Raw genomic sequence first — 22,436 nt, 5'->3', positions numbered from 1 at the left:
TGAGAGGAGAGAGTGATGGCAGATTTAGCTGTGCATAAGCATCTGCACACCTCCAATCACGTTCCTTTGTATGTCCTCCCTTGGTAAACATGAAAGGCTTTATTCTGGGCATCTCAGTGATGAAAAGAGATTTGCAGTCTTCATATCTTACAAAGGTGACAGGTGTAGTCGCTGAGCCAATAGAGCATTTGGTGCCTTCATAGAAGGACTTTAAAGTTCTGAAAGATGATTCAAAATCCTGTTGGAGGGTCTATCTTATTCCAACAATAATTACTTGGCTTTATTTCAAACTTCCAGAAAACAAAGAAGCATTAAGATCATATGGAAATAGAATGTTACTAAAAGAATCAATACGTACGTTTACTATGCTAGTGAAAATCATAACTAATTAATATCTGATGAGTATTTATAAAGTTATGATACTATATACAAAACTGGGCAATACTTTAAATATGAAGAACAAAATAATTAGGGAGGGATCTTTTTGTCTGCTTGAATTACTAAATAATCTGAATGTAATGCTGTCTTTGCTCTCTTTCCCACGTACGTACCTGCTCTCCTAGCCCTAGCCCCAACCCAACCTATTACCTGGCTAAAAATCACACTTACTGTTAGTCACCCAATTACTAAAGATAAATGGCTCTTGGAGTATGTCATATATAATATATATATTTTTATATTGGAGGGATTTTATCTTGGAGAGAAAGTTTATTCAATCAGTAACACTTCTTTCATCCATTGTTGGGTATGCTCTGCAAATGACCTAGTACAAGATGATTTCAGTACCTTAAAGTCAGCCCTTCTCTGACAACTTTGACAAAAATGCTTGTTTATCTATGCATATTTGTATAGATTTGTGTCAGCTATGTGAGAAATAGGTATAAATGTGTGTGTGAATTGAAGAAGGAAGTGCACCTAAAGGGGTACACTGAGGCAGGTTTGTGTTTGAGAGTCTCTGTAGACATGCTTGAACAGTGTGTGTTTTAGGAATGTGTTTATTCTGCATGTGTAGTATATGTGTATATACATGTACATGCATAGGTATACATATAGAAGATCCTGGGGGGGGGTGCAATTTAGCATAATTATGAACCTGAACTCTGCAGCTGAATTTTTTTAATTCAAATCCTAGGACCAACGTTTATAAGCTGTGAGCTGTGTGACCTTGAGTAAGTTATTTGAACTCTCCTTGCCTTAGTTTCCACGTCTACAAAGTGGGCATAAAATTGTACCTACCTCATGTTGTAATAAGGATTAAATAAAGGAATCTTTCAAAAGGCATAGCCCTGGTACACAGTAATCAGTAAATGTTATTGTCTAGTATTATCTCCCCTACAAAGAAAGGATACATGCTCCAATAAATATAACTGTGCTTGCCGACTCCGTGTCAGAGAACAACACTGTCTATGCCTTGTGCGTATTTATTATTTTCTCCTTTTCTCCCCCAACGAATGTTGATGGCTTCTCATTAGAATAAAGTAATATTCAGAATAATTGGAAGCATTTATTGAGCCCAGAGTAATGCCTGAGTCAATGAGATGAAATCCCAGTGAGAAGCATGTGTGGCCCTCGCCGATCAGCATAATTAAACATATTAGCACACAATTAGCACACATAAAAATAAAGCAGAAAACTAGGCAGACGTCAACTCGACAACTCGTAATTCAAAATCTTTTAAAAACTTCTCTGTTGCTCAGTGCCCGTATAAGTGGTTCTAGCATTTCAAATTCTGCGTATGTTAAGGCAATCTCCTGTATATTAGAGGTGCCGACTTCTCTTTGATCCTCCAAGTTTACTCTCTCATATATATTTCACCTCTTCCTTTCCTTGATATATCATAAGATTTGTAGATAGTCAAAATAGATTTTCTGCTGATGTTTTACAGGATATTCATCAACAAAATAACTTAGATTTGCAGATAAACATACTGATCCTGTCAAAAATTCCACTTTGAAAATCACAATGGGCTTGTTCATTTCGTTAAAAAAAAAAAAGCATGATCATTCACAATTTTGTCAATACACGTAAGCATACTGCTACGGCCAAAGAGGAGAGAAGAGATGAAAATTCTTCAACAACTGTTAGTCAGAATGCTCGACTCTACCGATGTATCAGGGTAAGTAACCTCACCTCTGCTACCCGACTGCCCCAGTTTTCTAATTTACAGGCTTGTAAAGTCTTTACCACAGTCTATATTAAAAACCCCAATTTAGGGGCCAGCCGGTGGCGTAGTGTTTGCATGCTCCACTTCAGTGGCCCAAGGTTCACGGGTTCAGATCCTGGGCTTAGACTTAGCACCACTTGTCAAGCTATGCTGTGGTGACATCCCACGTAAAAAAGAGGAAGATTGGCAACAGATGTTAGCTCAGGGCCATCTTCCTCACAGAACAAAACAAAACAAAACAAACACCAATTTATAAAATCTATCATAATAGAATCTGAAAATATATTTGCTTATGAATAAACGCAATTACTTATGCCCTATCTTACTTTGCCTTTAGTCCAAAGATGCTAAAGCATGGAGGCTATATTGCACTGCACTTAAGAATAAGCACGTTGTAACCGTGTCCTTTCATTTCCTGTATGTTTGATCAAGAGCAAATGACACAAGGCTCAATTACCTTGCTCCCTAAAAGAAGGATGATAATTAAAACTTTAATCTCATACAGTTGTTTTGAGAATTAAATGAGATAATGAATATAAAGGGCTTAGAGTTACAGGCATATATTAAGTCCTCAAACATTTAGTAGTTATTATTTTTCCTATTCTCTATGCTGAAGATGCTCTTTTCCTATTTCCCCAGTAGAAACTGATACTCATACTTCAAACATGAATGTAAAGGATTCCTTTGTAAATGCTTCATGGCATCTCCCAGGAAGTCAAGCAGATTTACCTGATGGAGAAACAGGGAAGCAGCACTCTGGGAAGGCAGAAGGATACTGGCAGAAGAAACAAGAAAAACTAGGTAAGAGATGGACTCCATCCTGCCCTGGATTGAGAGCTTGGCGAGCTCTGCTCTCTCTTTCCTGAATCCCTGATGGCACCTTCACAGTCTGAGGAGATGAAACTTCGAGGATGGAAATGAGGGGTTTACAAAACTTCAGAAAATTTAGAAGTGAGATCTTTTTGTTGGAAATTTTGAATCTTCCTCTCTCTCTTTTATTCTTTGGCTTGGTAATGCCTATTTTGTAGGTACCTTGGGATGAGACAGAGTACAAAATACAAGCATGCTACACAGACTGTCAATACCCTCAAGAGAAAGGCACAAAGGGGCACCGTGAATTTCATTTAAAAAATTTGCTCTTTCCTGAATATGAAAAAATTAGGGATTCAGGGTGAAATTTAGCAATATAAACGTAACTAGAATGTACTAGAACATTCCTGATTTTGTGTTTCTTAATAATCGGAATGAATGTGAAATAAGTAAAGAGCTTAGAATATTTCACAAAAATATCCATCCAGTTGAGGGCTGGGTTCTCAGGTTCTATCAAGGCAACGCATCCTAGTTCTCACCCAGGGAGGTGATGCAACTGTTGTTCTTGCCTCCACATTTATGGACTGTTTAAGAAGCACTTACAGTCTTGAGGGATAGAAGATTTTGAATTTGAGATTTTTATAGTCACCTAAGATATTCATGTGTGAAGGCAATATAAAGATATACATAAATATGCGTTGGCTCAAGAAATATTAAGTTCATTAAAACAAAACTAAGTATTTAAATCAATTTTCCAAGAGATTGAATCAGAATAAATAATTTAGAAATAGAGAGATCCTGCTCTACAAGGACTTGTAATCATAGAAACCAGTGAAACAAGAAGTAGTAAAGTAATGATTGTACCGTACAGCACAACTGATTGAAAACATTGGAATAAAAGAGAATACGTATAGATAGATATGAATAAACAATGAAAATACAAAAACTTAATAGCAATAATTTCACTCTAAATCCTTACATTATATCACAAAAGATCTGAAACTGAGTCTGAAATAAGCAAATGCTAATTCAAAATATATTACATTCCACTATTGGCTTTGATAATTACTATAAAATAATGATAAAATATAGTTTTTCTAAGTAAAACTAAGGGCTAATTAAATCTTGAAAACATATATATTCTCCAAATCACTATTTTGTGAGAAAGAGAGTTCAGAAAGCAAAAGATGGAGATGAAATGAAACATAAAGGAAGTATAAAATGAAAGCAGAAAAAATGTGAGAAGAGAAAATATAAGGATTAAGTTACCAATTTAAAAGCAAATACTCGAGGATCAAAAATAAATAAAATTCAATTATATGATACTTAAAAGAAACTGACCTGAACAAAATGGCACAGAGAATTTAAAAATAAAAGTACGGCAAATGTTTCTCAGACAAAGTAAAAGAGAAGAAATAGGAGGTAGCAATATTAGTTTCATATAAATTAGAATAATAGGGAAAATATTTTAAATGGAACAGAGAAAATAGTGATAATTATGAATTATGATTACTTGAATTATAAAATTCAAAATGTGTTAAAAAAAGCTATTAGAATTTGACCAAAACATAATAGGCGCAAGAAATGCAAATTCAGCCATAGATCAGGTAGATTTAAAAAAATAAGTAAGAACAAAAGGAAATAAACAATAGAGTGAATATGGGGAATGAATATAAATAAAATGTGTGCATATGTGTGTGTATATAACTGGTCCTCTTCAATAAAGAAGACAACTTCTTTTCAATTATCCAAGTAATCAAAAACTGAAAAACAGAAAATTTCAAAAAATAGATATTATAAGACTACATTTGTTACTAAAAAGTAATAAATTTAGAAATTGATAAGGAAATTTTAAACAAGAAGAACAAGAGCAACAAATACTCAACAGTTTTTAGCTATTAAATATTAAAGTGATTATTAGTCAACAGAAAAACCAAACTATGATTTTCAACAAATACTACTATTTGTGTTGAGCATTTGATTTTGCTGTCTTTCTTCTCTACAATTACAAATATATTATTTCGTTTAATCTTGCAAGGCACTGTAAGGTAAGTAATTTTACTATAAATTAAAATGAAGTTCTTGATGAGTTCAAGCTCCTTTCACAACATGTGCAGAAATCACACTTAAGCCGGCCTCATTCTAGCCCGATGTTCTTATTTACCAGACTCTGTATCAAACTTTTAGATGAGACCAACGCATTTGTTAGAGACAAATTCATAGTCATAAATGTTCTCAATACTATATAAGAAGGATTTCTTAAAAAGAAGAAGGACCTAAGTGTTCAAGTCAAGAAATTATAACGAAAGGAAAACAAAAATCACCATGGAATTAGAAAGAACTGCAAAAATAAGATAGGTAATAAATTATAAAATCAAAACCAAGAGAATTAAGAAGTTTAAAATTCACAAAACCTGGCAAACTTTACCAAAAAGCATGAGAAAAATACAACTAAAATTAGAAAAAGAAAATTACTAACAGATTTGAAGACTAATCAAGTTTAACAGAATCATACACAATTATTTGATAAAAATTGTAAGCATTTCCATTAAATAGATAATCGATAGAGAATTCATAATTTACCAAAATTAATGAATGAAGAAACATAAAATATTAATAAGCAAATGGCTTAAAAATGTTATAATCAATTTTTAAAATTTTTGTAAAAAAGACTGAGCTTTGTACCAAATATTTTACAGGTGGGCCATTCAAATATTTAAAGAATTAACAACCCTCCTGCTATATAAACTTTTCAACAGCATAAGGAAAAATAAGCCACCAATTAATTTTATATAATCAGTGTGACTCTGATATAAATATGAGACAAATATAACTTAAAAATTTTTTTAAACTTTAAATCAATTTCAGTTATAAATGTAAATGCCCAAAGTATTAATAAAATATTGGCAAATAGAATTCAACAGTACATTAAAAGAGTAACATATCATGACAATTAAAGCCATTGAATTTGGAAATGTCTTAATATTAGGAAAACTAAAATTTGGTACATCATATAACAGTCCCAATAAAAGTATATATTTTTTATATACCTATTTTTATATAAATAAATAAAATATAGGCATATAAAATAATCCCAATGCATTAAAAAGAAAATATTTGATAAAATTAAATTCCTTACATAACACTTACTTTAAACCAAACCCCAGTGCCATATTACTGGTAAAAGACAACAGAATTCTTATTAAAATATAACATGAAAGATTGTTTCAACCTTGTTATTTTTTATAAAAATAATATAGTTATATTGACCATTTTATAACATTAATATAAAACATCTACCCAATTCAAAAAGATGTTAAATAAAAACAAGGAACTAATTTATTGCAAAGCAAGGGATAATTTTTCATTATTTATGAATAATATACTTACATACAACCTAAGTCCAATAAATTCAAACTTTAGAAAAAATTCAGTGTTTTATATACTAGACTTACCTATCACTAAAAATCCTTCTATACATAATTAAAATCCACAAATAAGTATTTTACTTACTCTCTTATTTTTAATTAGCCTTTACAAAAATAAATTTTTATATTTGCTTCCATTTTAATAGAGTGCATTGAGACACCAGCTTTAATAAAATCCACAAAATAACATATTTTGACGCAGAGTTGGGAAGTTTATCTCCAGTTTTGAAAGAGGGAAGAGTAAGATTTCTTTATGAAGAAGATTTGCACATACATGGAAGACACCAATTTAATTCCTGGGAAGGTGGGTTAGAAGTGTCCGCTGCTTGTGAACAGCTCAACAGCATGGAGTCCTCCAGGTTGGTGTATCTCTAAACGTGACCCACCTGGAGATCCATGGTGTCGAACAATGAACTTTGCAAACCAGCAAGGTCTCCATAAAGTGAAGGGAGCTCCTCTTCACCATCGTTGGTTGGAGAATTCACAACCTAGATCTACACTAGCCCACATTAGGTTCTGTCCTTGGTCTTCTCTGTCAGGATTTTCTCCATCCATTTTCCATTTCTGGCCCATTATTAAGCTTTTAGCCATGATGCATACTTTTTAGACTCCAGAGTAATCCCAGGCGTGGACATTTTGCCTTTGATAAAGAAAAATGAACAAGTAAACTAGCAAAAAATTGCACGTTGTGTCTGCCTTATCATAAAGGTCCAGAGAGTACAAAATTTAGGTTGCTGTATAACAAAACGTATTAAATTGTGCTTGGTGGCCGTATTTACATGTTGCTGTGGAATTTCAAAGTTCAATGACAGTGCTTCTGATTATGGTTGTCATCTATACTTACAAGGCAGAGAAAGGATGGTCAGCTAACAGTCACATGTAAAAACTGTCCTGGGCTTGTGATACCGACACTAATATTGGTTTCCCAACATTAAACCCAGCATGTATGGGGTTAAAACCCAAACACTCTTTCCCTGCTTACTCCCTGGCTTCCTGGCTCCAGAATCCATTATCCTCCAGGGAGACAGACACAGCCAAGGACAATCACCTGGATTCATTATCTCGTCCTTGTAAAGAGATACAGGCTGGAGGGAAAGCTCTGACCAGCAAGGCCATAGGCTCTCCATCCCGTACCTAAAACCCCAAATAAAAACCCTTCCTTTTAGCTGTTTGGGGAGTTTGAGATTTCAGCAATAGCTGCCCTCTCTCCTTGCTCAGTGCTGTGCAATAATAAAGTTCTTACTTTCTTCCACTACCCTCGGTGTCAGAGATTGGCTTGCTGCGCAACGGGTGAGCGAACTCACTTCAGGTTCGATATCACTTGGAACTGCAACCAACTTTTAAGGGCCTAGTTTTCTGTGATTTTCCCTTTTCCATTCATGGTTGTCCCCAGTCTAAGCTGCTCCATCCTCCTTGTGGTCTGCTCCTGGTGCCCGTGGAGCTACATTTTATGGGTTCCTTGAAATCTTTTTCTGCCCTGCTTACTTCTACTGTGCTCCTCAGTTCCTCACAGGTAGGCACACTGGCTGCACCAGAGCCTTGCAGTTATATCTTCTGCAAACATAGCCACTGTCCCCAGGGTGAACTGAGGTGTAGGCAATGAAAGTGCTGGCACATATAGTGCAAGGTCATAGGACCAGGGGAGGATTGTGTTTAAACACATATATCCTACCTGTTTCTGATTTTTAGGTGCATTTAACTGGGGCTATGTCTGTTATTTTTCAACTAGAGAGATAGAGAAAAATTGAAAGGCGCGTACTCTTGGAAGACACTATAGGTTAACTTCTCACTTGTTATGAAGTTGCTATCCAAACCCAAACTCTTCTGAAATTATATCAATTATTAATTCCAAAAATGATTCTAATTATCTTAATTACTGGCAACTGACTACAAAAATAGATAGATGGATATATAGATAGACAGTTGAGTTTAAAAGAAAGATCATAGTATGAATGTTAGTTGTCAATGAATATTTTCATATTTTGATCTGTGAATAGGCTTTGATGGATCAGAGAGGACCCTGGTGCCTGTTGACAGCCATGGAAAGAATAATGATCTGGTAAGGGGAGGCTGAAGAGTTAAAGATAGCTCTTAATTTATCTAATCTAGTTTAACTAAGAATACCGTTTCATTATAGGAGGAGAGAATGACTGCGTCTATTGACAGTTCTTCCTCTCCAGCAATATAATAGATTAACATAATCAGAGACGGACACACTCCGGTGTCCGAAAACTTGGATTTCATCTCATCTCAGGGCTCTAACAATTTATGACCAGCAACATCTTGGCAAGTCACTTAGACCCCAATTCCATGCTTCTCCATGTACTGTTTGGAAATAATAACAGGAGGTTTGGTAAGGTATGAATAAGATAATGTGTGTGCGAGTTCTTTGTAAGTTGTAAAGCTTACACACTTAAGAAATTTTTAATATTCTTATTTTAATAAGTGCAATGATCAAGAAACTAAAGGGCTGGGTCCTTACAACAAAAGGATCGAAAGCATCCATATATGTCTAACAATAGTAATGGAAAGGAGAAAAAAGGACAGAAGGGAATGGCCACAGTGGGTTCCTCAAGATGGAAGATCATTGGTATTCCTGTCGCTATACTACAAGCTCAAGCGTGCAGCCGCTGGCCTGTCTGTTTCACTCTAGCACAGGGCCCAGCACATGAGAGATGCAACATAAGTATCCACTGAATGAAGAAATACTTGTTTTTCTTCTCTTTTGGTCAGTATTTAGTGTGTCTGTTTTCAAATCTGCCTAGGTGCCATAACCACAGTGATATTGGAATCTTGTCTCTCAAGGGCCTGTGTATCCAAATTGCCTCAGTCCATTTCTACCTTGATTACTGCTGCAAACCCACTATACCTTTCTACTTTTCCAAGAACCAGGGCTCACCACTCTATGTCCTTAATTTCGTGCAATTCATTATTGTTTGGATCCCGAAAGGACGTTTCACTTTCCCAGCACAGTGATCTTCATACAGCGGTGTCTACACTCCAGGGGCTGTGCAAGGCTATCCACAGGCTTACAGGAAGAATTTATTTTTAACTCATCCTTTTAAAAAATTGTGCATGTTACCATTACAATATATAACGAAGTGATAGCGCATTCATCCATATAATTTATAAATAAATATCCATACACTGATCAGAGCTCAAAATATTGTTATTAGAGCTATGTAGCTGACATTCTCAGTACCCACCCACATCACTCACGTCTTTCAGCGTCCTCCTGCTGGCTTCCATATGCCCATATCTGCTTCTCTGTGTCTGAAAGCTTTTTTAGGAACCTAGGAAGTCTGCTCTGCCCACCCCTTGTGTCAAGTTGGAAATGCCCCAGGAATTTATAGCCCCTAGGAGCAGCCTTCAAATAATGATTATTTCAGCCATTGGTATATAAATACTCCGGCTCCCTCAATCTTCAGGCAAGATAATTATGAGGCTAGTGATTTGTCACCATATTTTAGAATTTCCCACTTGTTCAAGCTCCAGTAACACTTCGAGGTGCCTAGCTTACTAGAAAACCTTTTGTTGGCTGCCTGTCCTTTCCCGTTTTACATGCCCTCTTCCCTGCATAGCTCCCTGCACTTACTTTCCAAGCAGAAGTAGGGTCTTGTTTCTGGGAGAACCCAAACCAGAACAAGTGTGGGGTCAGAGTCATTCAGATGCTACTGCTCCAAACCATGGCCCTATTTTATGGATTTTCAAGGCAATCTGCTCCCAATCACTGACAGAGCAAAGTCAGTCCTGTTTTACCGCTCTCTGTGCTGTAGTGTAGTTGCAATGTGGTATAATCCCCCCCCCCCCAAAAAAAAAACCCGAACTTGGGAGCAAAACATTTTGGTTAGTATGAGACTTGTTGAAGGGTCCTTGTTTCCTTTCACCAGTATCTCCATGTCCACACTGGGCTGTTCTCAGGTTCGGAGTGGAGGGATGGGGAAGATATCACAGTGGGTGGAGATGATGGTATCAGAAACAACCCTGCCTCTGTTTATGTGAAATTGCTTTTCTCCTATGAATTCATGCAAACACAATCATGGCTCACTAGGTTTCTGTGCATGTTTTTGTTTATTTAAACAGTCTTCAATGCCTCCTGGAAAACAAAAGGAAAAATAATGACAATAATAAAAACTTAGCACTGCTGTTTAGAGGAAATTATTTTTCTTGATCATACACTTTTCAGTATTTATCTTCTCTCAAGAATTTGCTATAGATATTTGCATGAAAACATGCTGTTTAAACTCTGAAGTGCACCCACATCTACTGTGTGTCAGCTAATTCATAATACTCTGTATCTTTTCTTCCAAATATTAACTCTGAAGAAGATTCTGATGTTCTCAAAAATAGGTCTTTTAGTTGAAGGAACTGTAAAACAAGAAATGGATTGCTACATCTACAATGCACATAAACACATTAGGGAGGAGGATGCAGAATTTAATATTCTCTGTACATCTACTGCATTCTTTCTAGAGGGAATAGTGAAATACTTCTCAAGCCTCTTATATTAATGCCTCCTTAATTTCTTAATTTGATTGAGTGACATATATTCTGGCTCTAAGTGACATGAATTAGCTGTTTAAGTATCATATACTTCTTAACCAACAGATATGCAAAGATGTGACATCTTAAAAACAAGTTTCGTATTGTTTATCTCATTTGGGTAGTAGATGGAAACTAGGCAGGTTAGTAAGAATCCCCCAAGAACCCTACAAACACCCACCCAGTTTAGAATCAGTGGCTCAGATTCTTTTGGGGGTGAAGTCAATTATTCACGTTACAAAGTTAACGAACAGTCGTTTGTGCTCTATGCTGTAACAGGAAGTTCTCTCAGGGTGCCTAATTGTGGGGTCATTTTCAGTTTGCTAAATGATGAGATTTCAATACAGAGTTAGCTTTCCTTTTAAATTAATAAATAAGCAACATATGCGTGAGAACTTCCTAAAATGAAATTGCTTGTTTTGAGGGCGATAGAATATGCCCACTAGTTTAGTATTGAAACTACAGGTTATAAGATATGAGAAATCACTAGAAATATAATTAAAATATTGAAATTCAGAATTACATAATATTCCTTAGCAGTAAGTTTCCGAAGAAGAAGAATGAATTTGTACAGCACAACACACTCACTATAAGCCATAAAGCGCCAACTCCACTTTAGCACAGAAGATTTGCTCAAGATAATTTAACTCTTGACTATTAATTCTTTAGAATTTTCTCTTCTTCTGTAACTGTTTTACGTGTGTTCTTATATTAGCAACAAGATTTGAAGCCCTTTGAAATCTTTCACTATTGTGTCCGTCCTGATAGGTAACAATGTTAGGTTTCTTTAACAAATCAAAACAAATAGTGTTCATTTTAGCCTTTTAATTTACCACTTTGTGTAGCCATGTCGTGGCATCAATCTTTCTTCCTTTAGGATCTACTGTACTCAGTGTACACTGAATACATCTTTTATCCTACTTTCTATTTACTGTGTGTCAAGATATGGCTCATCCTCTTTGGTCAGCTTCTTTCTCTAACCTTGAAAGCGAATTAGCCACTGGAACAGTTAGTCTCATTCTTTCTCTAACAGAGTCACAGAAAGGGCTCCACATAATCTATTAATTAAAACATACACACACAGACACACACTACTGAATATTCAATCCATAGTCTTCAGAGATTTAACAATGTGAAATAATTAACTGCATGAATGATAAAATCAATGTACCAAAAAACTGGTTATTGATAGGACCTAAACTATCTCTTCTACTAGTTATATCTAGTGCTTGTTAATAAAGATAGCTTGTCATCAAATTAAGAATATTCTCCAGTTAGCACTACATGAAGCATTTAACAACTGCTAAATTTTTGTTTTTAATTCTACAAGCACATGATGCTAACATGAGCTTATCACAGAAGCATTCCAAGAAACCATTTTTATGGACTATGAGAAATACATAAATCCCAGGAAAAATATTTCACAGTCTTCAATGTTAATTTTAACATTTTGCTCTTCATTAAGTTCACTTTCAACTTTTTAGCTGAAGTATCTAATAAGAAGAAATATGATCACTTGGAATTTATTTATTGCCATCACGATGTGACCATTGCTGACATCATTAGCAATCTCGAAGTATTCAAGAGAGGAATGTATACCCAGTATAAGCCGGCCTTTATGATTCCACTACAGAAACAGGTATAAAAATCAGATAGTATGTTGATTTTAGAAAGAGATGACATTTAAAATTTTATTTTGTTTTGGCCAGCATTCTTATTTTAAAAACCTGCTAAAAAACACATTGAGGGGAGACATAAAATGAAGGACAAAAAGTGGGGAGAAATAGTGATTAGGTTTACACAAAAGTAAAAATGAAGACACGCAGGTGTGCAAATATGAGCTGTCCTCTGTGAAATACACAGAAGCCACATCTGTTTTGACTTTTAATGACTGTTATTAACAGTTACTAAAAATGGCTCTAACAGTGGTGCAACCATGACCCTTTAATTATAATTTGAGTTACACTTAGGTGTTCAGAAGGCAAACAGAAAACAAAAAGCAAGCAAATACATAAAAGATAAAGTGTTTTCTAATAAGAAAAATGACCTAACACTGCTTTCCAATTTAGGTACTCATTTATTACAAATCTACCTTTTTTATGGCCACTTGGCAATTCTACTCCGTAAAGGGATACAGCAAGAGAGCTTTTGAGTCGGGAACAAATGTTGAGTTGAAAATAAACTGTTTATATGTGAATATACATATGCAGTAACAGTTTGCCATGAATATGCTGGTAAATACTCAATGTATATCTTCAGTCCAAATCACTCTACTAAAACCTATATATCCAATAGCATTACCCCTATACTTGTCTAAATACGCATTGATTTCCTCAAACTCAGAAGTTCAAAACTGAACTAATCATCAATTTTATAAGACTGGTTCCATCTGCATCTGCCCAGTTACGCACCTAGAATGCTGACTGCTCTTTGGGCCTCATCCTTTTGGGCCAACCTTCCACCATCACCGCCACCATATATGCCAAATCACCCAGGCTAATCTACCCTGCCTCTTTCATATGCTTCCAATCCGTGCCCTCCTTGCCACCTGCATCAACATTGACTTGGGTCAGAGGTCATCACCCTTTCTTATCTGAGTCACTTATCTGGCCTCCCTCTTTTCAATCTTTCTTCTTTCTAAATCACCTTGCATTCTTCAATCTCATTCATTTTTCTTAAACACAAATCAGCCATTTCTCTCCCTTGATTGACCCTCTAATGATGCCTCACTTTCCTAAACTCAGCCTTGTTAAGGCAATATCCAAGGCTCTTGATAGTGTGTCATTGCCAACCTAGGCAGCCACATCTTCACCACTCCTTCCCCACCACTCTTTAGTCTTGTCATTCTGAACTACTTTAATTTAGCAAACACATCAAGTTCTCCCATCTGGTGATTCTTCAACCTTATCTGAGATTCATTCCATGACCCTAAAGATGTTCTTGCGTACTTTTCATTTTTAGCTACCACCACTCTGAATACACACATGAGTGTGCACGTGAACACACACACATGCACACGTATGCAAGGCAAACTTACTAACTCAAAAAGCAGTGGGGCCTTATATCTCTCTGGGTTGTATGGGCTTACAACTTACTGAATAATCAATCTTCCAGCCTGGAGAGTACCACACTCTACTTAGAGAAATAATCCCTTCTAGTGAGAAAAGTAATGTTGCCTTTAGATACACTAGAAGACTGCATTATAATGCTTTCCTAGACCTAGACTAGGAGAGGGAATTCAGGGAACTCATGAGAATTCAGGAAAGCAACGTTTACTTTAAGCCTTCTTAATCATTTAGAAATCATGCTCCGTCTCTCAGAGAATTGTGGGGCAAGGCCTTTCTTTGTAATAGGAAACTAAGACTGACTTTCCAAATGCCTCTGATGGATATCATCTCACAGATCTTTCAGTGGTCATCTAGTTCAGCCCTCTCACTTTCAGATGAGGGGACTGACGCCCAGATGACGTGACACTCTCTCTGAACAGGTCTACTATTGTTTTGGAGGGTTTTTCTTTTAAAAAGATTTAGAGGTAATTTTCCGACTACTCAAATGTTTTCATTTTCCTCTTGCATTATATGTGAAGAAATAGAAAGATGAATCTTTATTACCCTATTGAAGCATGGAACAGGTAGCAGAAATTTTATGTTCAAAAAGTCCACCCAAGAACTCCTCCCAACTTGACACACACCACACATTCTCCCAGCCCCCTGACATGTGTTTCAAATTAATTGATCTCACTGACAGTCTACACCTTCAAGATTTGCAAGGCCAGAAGCAGAGCTTTATATTCCTAAATGTCCTGGAATCCAATCCACGTTTGTGTGATGGTAACTGTACTTTCTTTTTATTTAGTTCTTTATTTGAACATCTAATAGGTTGAGAAAATTGTTTACAGGTACCTGAGCATTCCAGTGGATTCTTTACTTTTTAAAGGTGCAAAAGAGGTTTTCAAGTATGTTTCATTAAACAAAGCAAGGCTGCAACAAAACAGAATCACATCAATAATAGAATGCACCAGCAAAAGGGCATATTAATCCATCAAATACAACTTGGCATTTGAGACTTTTTCCATAAAAGGGAAAAAGAGATCTACCAAAGGAATGTCAAGAGCTATGGGCAGGATGAGAGTTTAGTAGCAGGAAAGTTTAAACTGGGTGAATCCTGCCATTGAAACCAAGGGAGACAGGGGGAAATGGGCAAATTAAGACTAAAACTCCTATTGTTTACTAACAGAGGTATTAAATTTAATTTCAGAGAATCTATGCTAAGAAGTGTAATCTGAGTCATGGATGAAAACAGCATGGCCAGAAGAGCAGAAACATCAGAAAAGGTTCATAGAACTTGCCTATTAATTCTGCTTTCGTGTGTGTGTGTGTGTGTGTAAGGAAGACTGGCTCTGAACTAACATCTGTTGCCAATCTTCCTCTTTTTGCTTGAGGAAGATTGCCGCTGAGCTAACATCTGTGCCAATCTTCCTTCATTTTATGTGGGATGCCTGCAAGCCACAGCATGGCTTGAGGAGTGGTGGTAGGTCTGGTCCTGGGATCCGAACCTGCAAACCCTGGGCCGCTGAATCGGAATGTGTGAACTCAACCACTATGCCAATGGGCCAACCCCCAAATTCTGCATTTTAAATACAACTTCTGGACTAATGGAGAGATGGGAATGGAACAAGGGAAAAAAGGCTGTAGCTCCAAGCATACATCAAAAAGAAAAATTGGGGTATTGATTTGCTAAAAACTGGAGGATTTCAAATTATATTTTATTTTAAGAGAGTTCTGCAAAGTTAAGACTTAGATTCTCATTATACAGGCTCAAAATTATGCATTATAGGACACATATAAATTTCATCAAACTGGAAATGGAGCTATTTTAAGCACACAGCTTTATATTTCTACCCACAGGCACATTATGAAGATCAAATAAAGAATAATATTGTGAAAATATTTTGTATAATTCTATAACGTTGTGAAAATATATTGTTATTATTTCCAGGAATATCTGAATTCATACAGATAAAACATTTTGCCCTAATTTCCTTTGCTGATCCTAGAAAAATTTTCCAACTCTAAGATGCAAAGAGATGCCTAGATATTCCAAAGCTCTGTGAATTATGGAATACTGACTCAGAAAAAGAAACAAAAACCATTTCAAGCAAGCTCAAGTGCAAATGTACAAAACCATTCAACGATAGCCTTCAATTTGTTGGTTACGCTATGCCCCATTGACAGCAATGACAATCAGGTCCTTTTGAAGAAATACTGCGCTTTCTGAAGAATTCTCGGGGATTGATGACTGACCACAGCTAAACATTGGATGCTTATGGAATATAGTAGCTTACATATTTTTTATCGTTTGAAAGCATTAAGAACTTTTTTTCTCATTGAAAAATAAATGTATACACATTGTAAAATTAAAATACAACTCCATAAAGTATAAAAATAAAAATTCACTATGTTTTTCTCTGAGGGATAACCAACATTATGTTTTCTACTTATCCTTTGGGATTGTTTTTATTCATATGCTATCCTTTATATACCTTCTATGATGATAATAATGACATCGTTGGTATCATTCATATAGAGAGTGATCAGAGAGGATATTTTGAGATGAGATGCTTCTGTTCTTATCATTATAAAATACTTCGTAATCTCCTATGATTTTACATAATGATTTACATGAAGGGGTGTCACCTCCAAGCTGAGCATAATTCCATGATGATAGAACCAAGAAGAGCCAAGAGGCCTTTTGGGTGGGAAATACTCTAACTTTAGAGTGAGAGTAAAGGTAGAATGAATTGGTCAAGAGCAAAGGGAGCAGATAGCCACAAAAAATGAAAAAAGAAAAATTGAGGACATAGAAATAAAAGAAGGGCAGAATAAAATATGAGACGTATTTACGGAGAAGAGTGCTTCAGGCCTAGTAATCAATCACAATCATCTCTCATGCTCCCAAGAGTTTCTTTCCTCTCTATCTACAATCTCCCTTCTTTTAATGGAGGATGGCGCTTCCAGGTCAACACAACCCCTCAGCCCATCCCCTGTTTGCCTCAGATAGGAAGGCAGTCTATCAGCATAATAACAGTTAGATATTAATCCGATATGGCTATATTCTCAGGTAAAAGGCTTCATTGAAATGACTACACTTCCTCTTATGAAAGACTCCAATATAGCAGAGATTCTCCTATCTGGCTTCAAGGTTGGATCCAGGAGCCAGGATCTTCAGTAACCTCAATGAGCCTGACTGTGAGACAAAACCTAATAATGAAGCTAAAACCTTATCAGGCAGCAGCTCAGGATAGTGGAAGGTAGCCCAATGTAAGCTTGGTTTAACTGATGACTCTGTGGCCTAAATGGTGAACCAGTGGTAGAAGAAAAGAAAGAGTTTGCACCATTATCTTGACTCTATGTCATTATGATCAACCAATGGTAAGATCATTTTAATTCAGGCAAATTGATGGTTCCAATGAGTCCTTCCAGAAGTGCTGGGGCATAATGCAAGGATGACATTTGCTGCCTACGTTCTCAAACAAATAGTTACTGCAAGTCTTTGCAGCACCCCTTCCCAGTCAAGAAGGACCAGCCCTAGAAAGACCACAGGATTAGGGAAAATGTGGGTGCCACTGTCAGTAAAGTCGGGAAGGAGAGATCAGATAGAAAGTGGGTGGTGAGCAGAGGGGAGGACTGCTCCCAAAAGTCTGATGGCAATTTCAAAGAGGTCGGTGGAATGGCAGCTTTAAGAAGAGAGAAGAGCAGGATAGAGGGACTTCTGTTTATTGTTTCATAGTATGGAGGATAGAAGAGACATGAACTCTTAATCTAACTTCACTGTAAAAGTACTTTGGTGAGTACCTTATTTTTTCTTCCTTGCCATCACCCTTAGGCATCTTCAGATATGCACAAATTTTCTCCATCTTGGTGCTTAAGCTCTTATCATATTTGGGCCCAAATGAACTTATTGACACCTATTTGATTGCTTGATTGTTTTTAGGCTTAAGCCATAATTCTCCATTCTGCTCATGCCATGGATCTTTTTTTTTCTTTCACCCTTGAGCTTTGTCTATTGGTTTGCACGATCTTGATATTCAGGGACCATTAAGCATGATAACACAGCTAGGGTCTCACAAGACCAATATCATCTCACTGAAGACTTAGATGAAAGTTTTCCTGTATTTATCACAGAAAGTAAATCTTGTTCTTTCAATCTTCTTAAAATATACTCTTAATTCTTGTATCAAAGCAAGGAAGATAACATTAAATAAATTAAATGAAGCACAATTTACCAACTATCAATAATTTAAGAAAAAGAGATTTCTCTAAATATAAATTGTCATTAGAATTACCTAATGCATGTGGATAATTTCCCCTCATCTTTCAGTCAAGCTTGGTGTTTATCTAAGACAATATATTCATTCATTTGTTCAACCAATGTTACTATTTACTGGATATGAGATATCATTTTAGGCCCTGGTGATTCAGTGAGTTCTTGTCCCTGCCTTCTAGTGGGATATTAAAGACATAAAGTAAAAGTTACATAAATTACTGCATTAAATTCTAGGAAGGAAATAGATAAGGTGCTAAAATGGCTTATAATCCAAGCCATTATTTTAGAGTGGGTTCACAGGGAAAGGCTTTCTGAGGAGTGGCAGATAATCAGACTGAATAATGAGAAGATGCTTTCCATGTTAAGTATGAGAAGGTCCTCCATGAAGTGACCAGTATATGGCATACATTAAGCAGAAGCATTACAGCAGAAGAGGGCATATCATTTTCAAAATAATGAAAGACAAACAAATGTGGGTAAGACTTGATTGGAGCAGACAGTAGCTCAAGATGAGACTGGAGAGGTGAGAAGTTCTAGATCATGCACTGAAGACCATGATAAGGAGTGTAACGAGGGAAGAATTAAAAAAGCCAGGTGATCCAGCTTAACATCAACAATGATGTCGTGTTGATAGCATGTACCCTTGATCTTAGGTGGTCTTCCCCCCTAGAAAATCTTAGCTTAGTCTAACCACGAGAAGAACATCAGACAAACTGAAATTAAGGAACCTTCTACAAAATATCTGACCAGGATTCCTCAAAGCTGTCAAAGTCATCAAAAATAAGGGAAGTCTGAGAGACTGTCATAGTGTCAAATAGTCTCGGGAGAGAGAAATGACAACTAAATTTATTGTGGTATCTGGAGGGGATCTCAGAACATAAAAAGACATTGGGTAAAAACTAAGGAAATCCTGGGCCACCTCCAGTTGCCTAGTGGTTAAATTTGGTATGCTCCACTTTGGTGGTCTAGGTTGGATCCTGGGCACAGACCTATACCACTCGTCTATTAGTGGCCATGCTGTGGCAGCAGCCCACATTAAAAAGAAAAGAAAAAAGAAGATTGGCAATGGATGTTAGCTCAGGGCAAATCTTCCTCAGGGAAAAAAACACCCTAGGGAAATCTCAATAAAGTAATAATAATGTGTCCATATTGGTTCATCAGTTGGGTCAGAAGTTTCATATTAATGTAAGGTCTTAACAGGAGAAACTAGTTGAGGGGTATATAGGAATTCTCTGACCTATCATTGTAACTTTTCTGTTAATTTTAAAATTGTGCTAAAATTTATAAAGTTTATTTAAAAAAATGAGTTCTACATTTCTGGACTTGGCAAATTAGTTGATGGTGGTGCCATTTCCTAAAATGAGGAAGATAGGGAGACAGTGTGGATGAATGCAGGAAGAAGGGGAAACAAGTTTCAAGAGGTTGCAAAATTTTACTTCGGAGTACTTTAAGTTAAGATGTGGTGAAACATCCAAAGAGAGATGCTAGGTAGGTGGGAATGGATGTCTAGGTGATACCTAACAAGTGAATGAGAAAGTAAAATGGTGGTTGCCAGAAGATGGCAGAGGATACAGAACAATGGGTACAGAGTTTCAGTTCGGTTTGGTGAAAAATTTCTGGAGATAAAGAACGGTAATTATGCACAGCAACGTGAATGTACTTAATGCCACTGAACTGTACACTGAAAAATGGTTAATATGGTAAATTTTATATTACATATATTTTACTTTACTGCAATAAAAAAAGTAAACGTTTCTGGGTGGCAGGAACACAAGTACTTATTTTATTATCCCTTTCTGTATTATAAATGCAATAATAAAGAACACCAGTGTACACACGAAAACAAAAAGTGCTGAAAAGAACACTGAAGGTTGAGAGGGGGACCTGCTCTAGATGGAAGGTCAAGGAGAGCGTCTCAGAAGGGGTGACTTTCAGTTGCTTGACTTTTTTCTATATGTCTTTCCCAAAACCTCTTTTCTTTAAACACCCTTGACCCCTCTATGACTTCTATGACAACTTCTAAGGATGATAATGTGATCTAGAGACAAAGACATTGGCTTGCATTTAAATCCTAGCTCCAGCTCTTACTGGCACTGTGACCTTGTTTACGTCATTCGACTTTTCTAAACCTCTTTTTCCTTATCTGTAAAATGGGGATAATATTTATCTTGAAGGTTTTGGTGAAGACTGAATAAGGTTATATGTATGCATATATACGGCTTCATATGTATATACATATGTGTATACATATATATATACGCATACGTTTATGGCAATTAGATCTGAAGATGTACTCAGTAAACGGCAGCTTTAATAACTACAAAGCATCTTTGGATAGGGGCACTGTCATAGTCTACTTCAAGTTGGCAAAGCCAAAGTGGCAAACCCTGCCCCCTCTTTGGGCTGGAAGCTTCTATTACTGACTAGAGCAGAAGCCATGGTTTCTGGCTATTAAGATGAAGCCAGTCCTCTGGGGCTTCTCCCTAGAATACCCCTGAGAAGCAGACTGTTTCTATTCATGATCTCTCTGCCTCTGAGTCACAAGTTCTCACTACTGCAGAACATGGCAATTTTCTTTTGAGTACTGACATCCTTTTGGGACTCTGCAAAGGAAAACTGCTTAATTTAAAAGGTAGCTAATGGTCACAAAATACTGTGTTCAGAACCTTCCTTTTTTCTCAGACCATATGATCAATATCATTGGTTATTCTTAGCTGTGTACGCACTGCAGTACATTGCCTTGTATTAGAGGCAGTGACACGAGAGAGCTTTGAAGTGACAGCTTTGTTCCAATTCCATGTGCCCACACCTTCCCTTAGATTATATTTCAGTTACCTCCTTCCCAATCCATCTCGGCAGGATACAAGTCAGCACTTTCAAAAACCATATTTAAGTGCAAACTAGATATTCCTTAACTCTCCCCAAGATTAGGAATATATTATATCAGTTTTGAAGGAATTTCCTTGAAAATTTGGCAATAACTTGAACCTATGACCCCAGGTTAGAAAAAAATTCCCATAGGACAATTAATTGTAAGTTTCATGCTGGACTTTGACAGAAAACAGTTATGAACGGCTGGATATGATAAGGTGTGCCAGGGCAAGGAGAAGTCTTTCATCCTCACTGGATAATCCTAGTTGACTGAGAAGGTAGCCAAGTTCTCATGTCTGCTTTGTGGTTGTGAAATATCTCTGGGTCCAACAGGAGAAAGCTAGTCAGTCTAACAAGACAAGGAATATAATTTAAAAATATGTTCAACGTAGAAAAAAATAGCATCCTTGTAACAGTACTATATAGGTAAATAAAATAAATATAGTTGGAGGTTTTATCTGAATCTAAATTATTGTAAACAGCAATAACAATTTTAGTACACTTCATTTATATAACATTTTAAGTGTTTACAAAATACCTCCAAATTTATTTCTTCTGATTCTTGAATAATCTTATGAAGTCAGAAGTACAGGTATTAGCGATATCCATTATAGAAATGAAGACACTGCAGGCTTGGATGATGTCCTGAGAGTCACTTTTTTTGAAAAGAGGTGTGGCACACTTCAGTTGGGAAAATTAATTTTTTCCTGGTTCTGTCATATACTTACAGTTGAGATTGGGCAAACTCTTAAAATACTCACATTGCTCACCTAGAAATCAATAATAACACCCACCTCACAAGATGGTAAGGATAGCAATAGAAGCAAACATAAATGTGAACACAGTAAATGTTAAACAAGCATAAACGGGTTATTCTCTTCCTTAGCCCAAGAAGAGCTAGGCGTGCTTTGAAGTCAAGTGCCCTCTGCGGAAGGAGTGGTTCCCTGTGCACTCAGAGCTCCCTGCAAAGGGCTAGCACTCAGTGATGGCTGAGCATGCAACCTCGCACCAGCCTGTCTCAGAACACACCTACCCACCAGCACTGAATATTATCAATATTCAAAAGCAATAATTCTGAAGGAAATGAGGACAGTGCAAATTGGGCTATGAGACAAAAAAAGTTCCTTTTTGAATAGGCGATCTCTTTTAATTGGAATAATCACAGCAACATTTCTTTGAAGCTCCCAAGTCACTTTATTAAGAAGAATAACTGTTCTTATGATTTTCCCACTGGAGGAAATAAATCAGATCCTGGCCCCAGGTTGAATTAAGGGAAAGAGTGAGGCATAAGTCTC

At 36.5% G+C, this 22,436-nt stretch overlaps 1 protein-coding gene and 1 non-coding gene across 4 annotated transcripts in view; both read right to left on the bottom strand.

Annotated features, from left to right (window-relative positions):
* Positions 1-22,436, bottom strand: part of CHRM2 (cholinergic receptor muscarinic 2) — a 146,135-nt gene that overhangs the window by 103,503 nt on the left and 20,196 nt on the right. The window lies entirely within an intron of this gene.
* On the bottom strand, positions 6,740-6,808 carry MIR490 (microRNA mir-490). Its single transcript, NR_032828.1, has one exon. It is a non-coding gene; the product is annotated as a microRNA mir-490 (primary transcript).

This window comes from Equus caballus, chromosome 4 (genome assembly GCF_041296265.1).
Source record: "Equus caballus isolate H_3958 breed thoroughbred chromosome 4, TB-T2T, whole genome shotgun sequence".
NCBI classification, from domain to species: domain Eukaryota; kingdom Metazoa; phylum Chordata; class Mammalia; order Perissodactyla; family Equidae; genus Equus; species Equus caballus.
The sequence above is the reverse complement of the archived record's forward strand: the minus strand, read 5'-3'. Positions and strand labels throughout refer to the sequence as shown.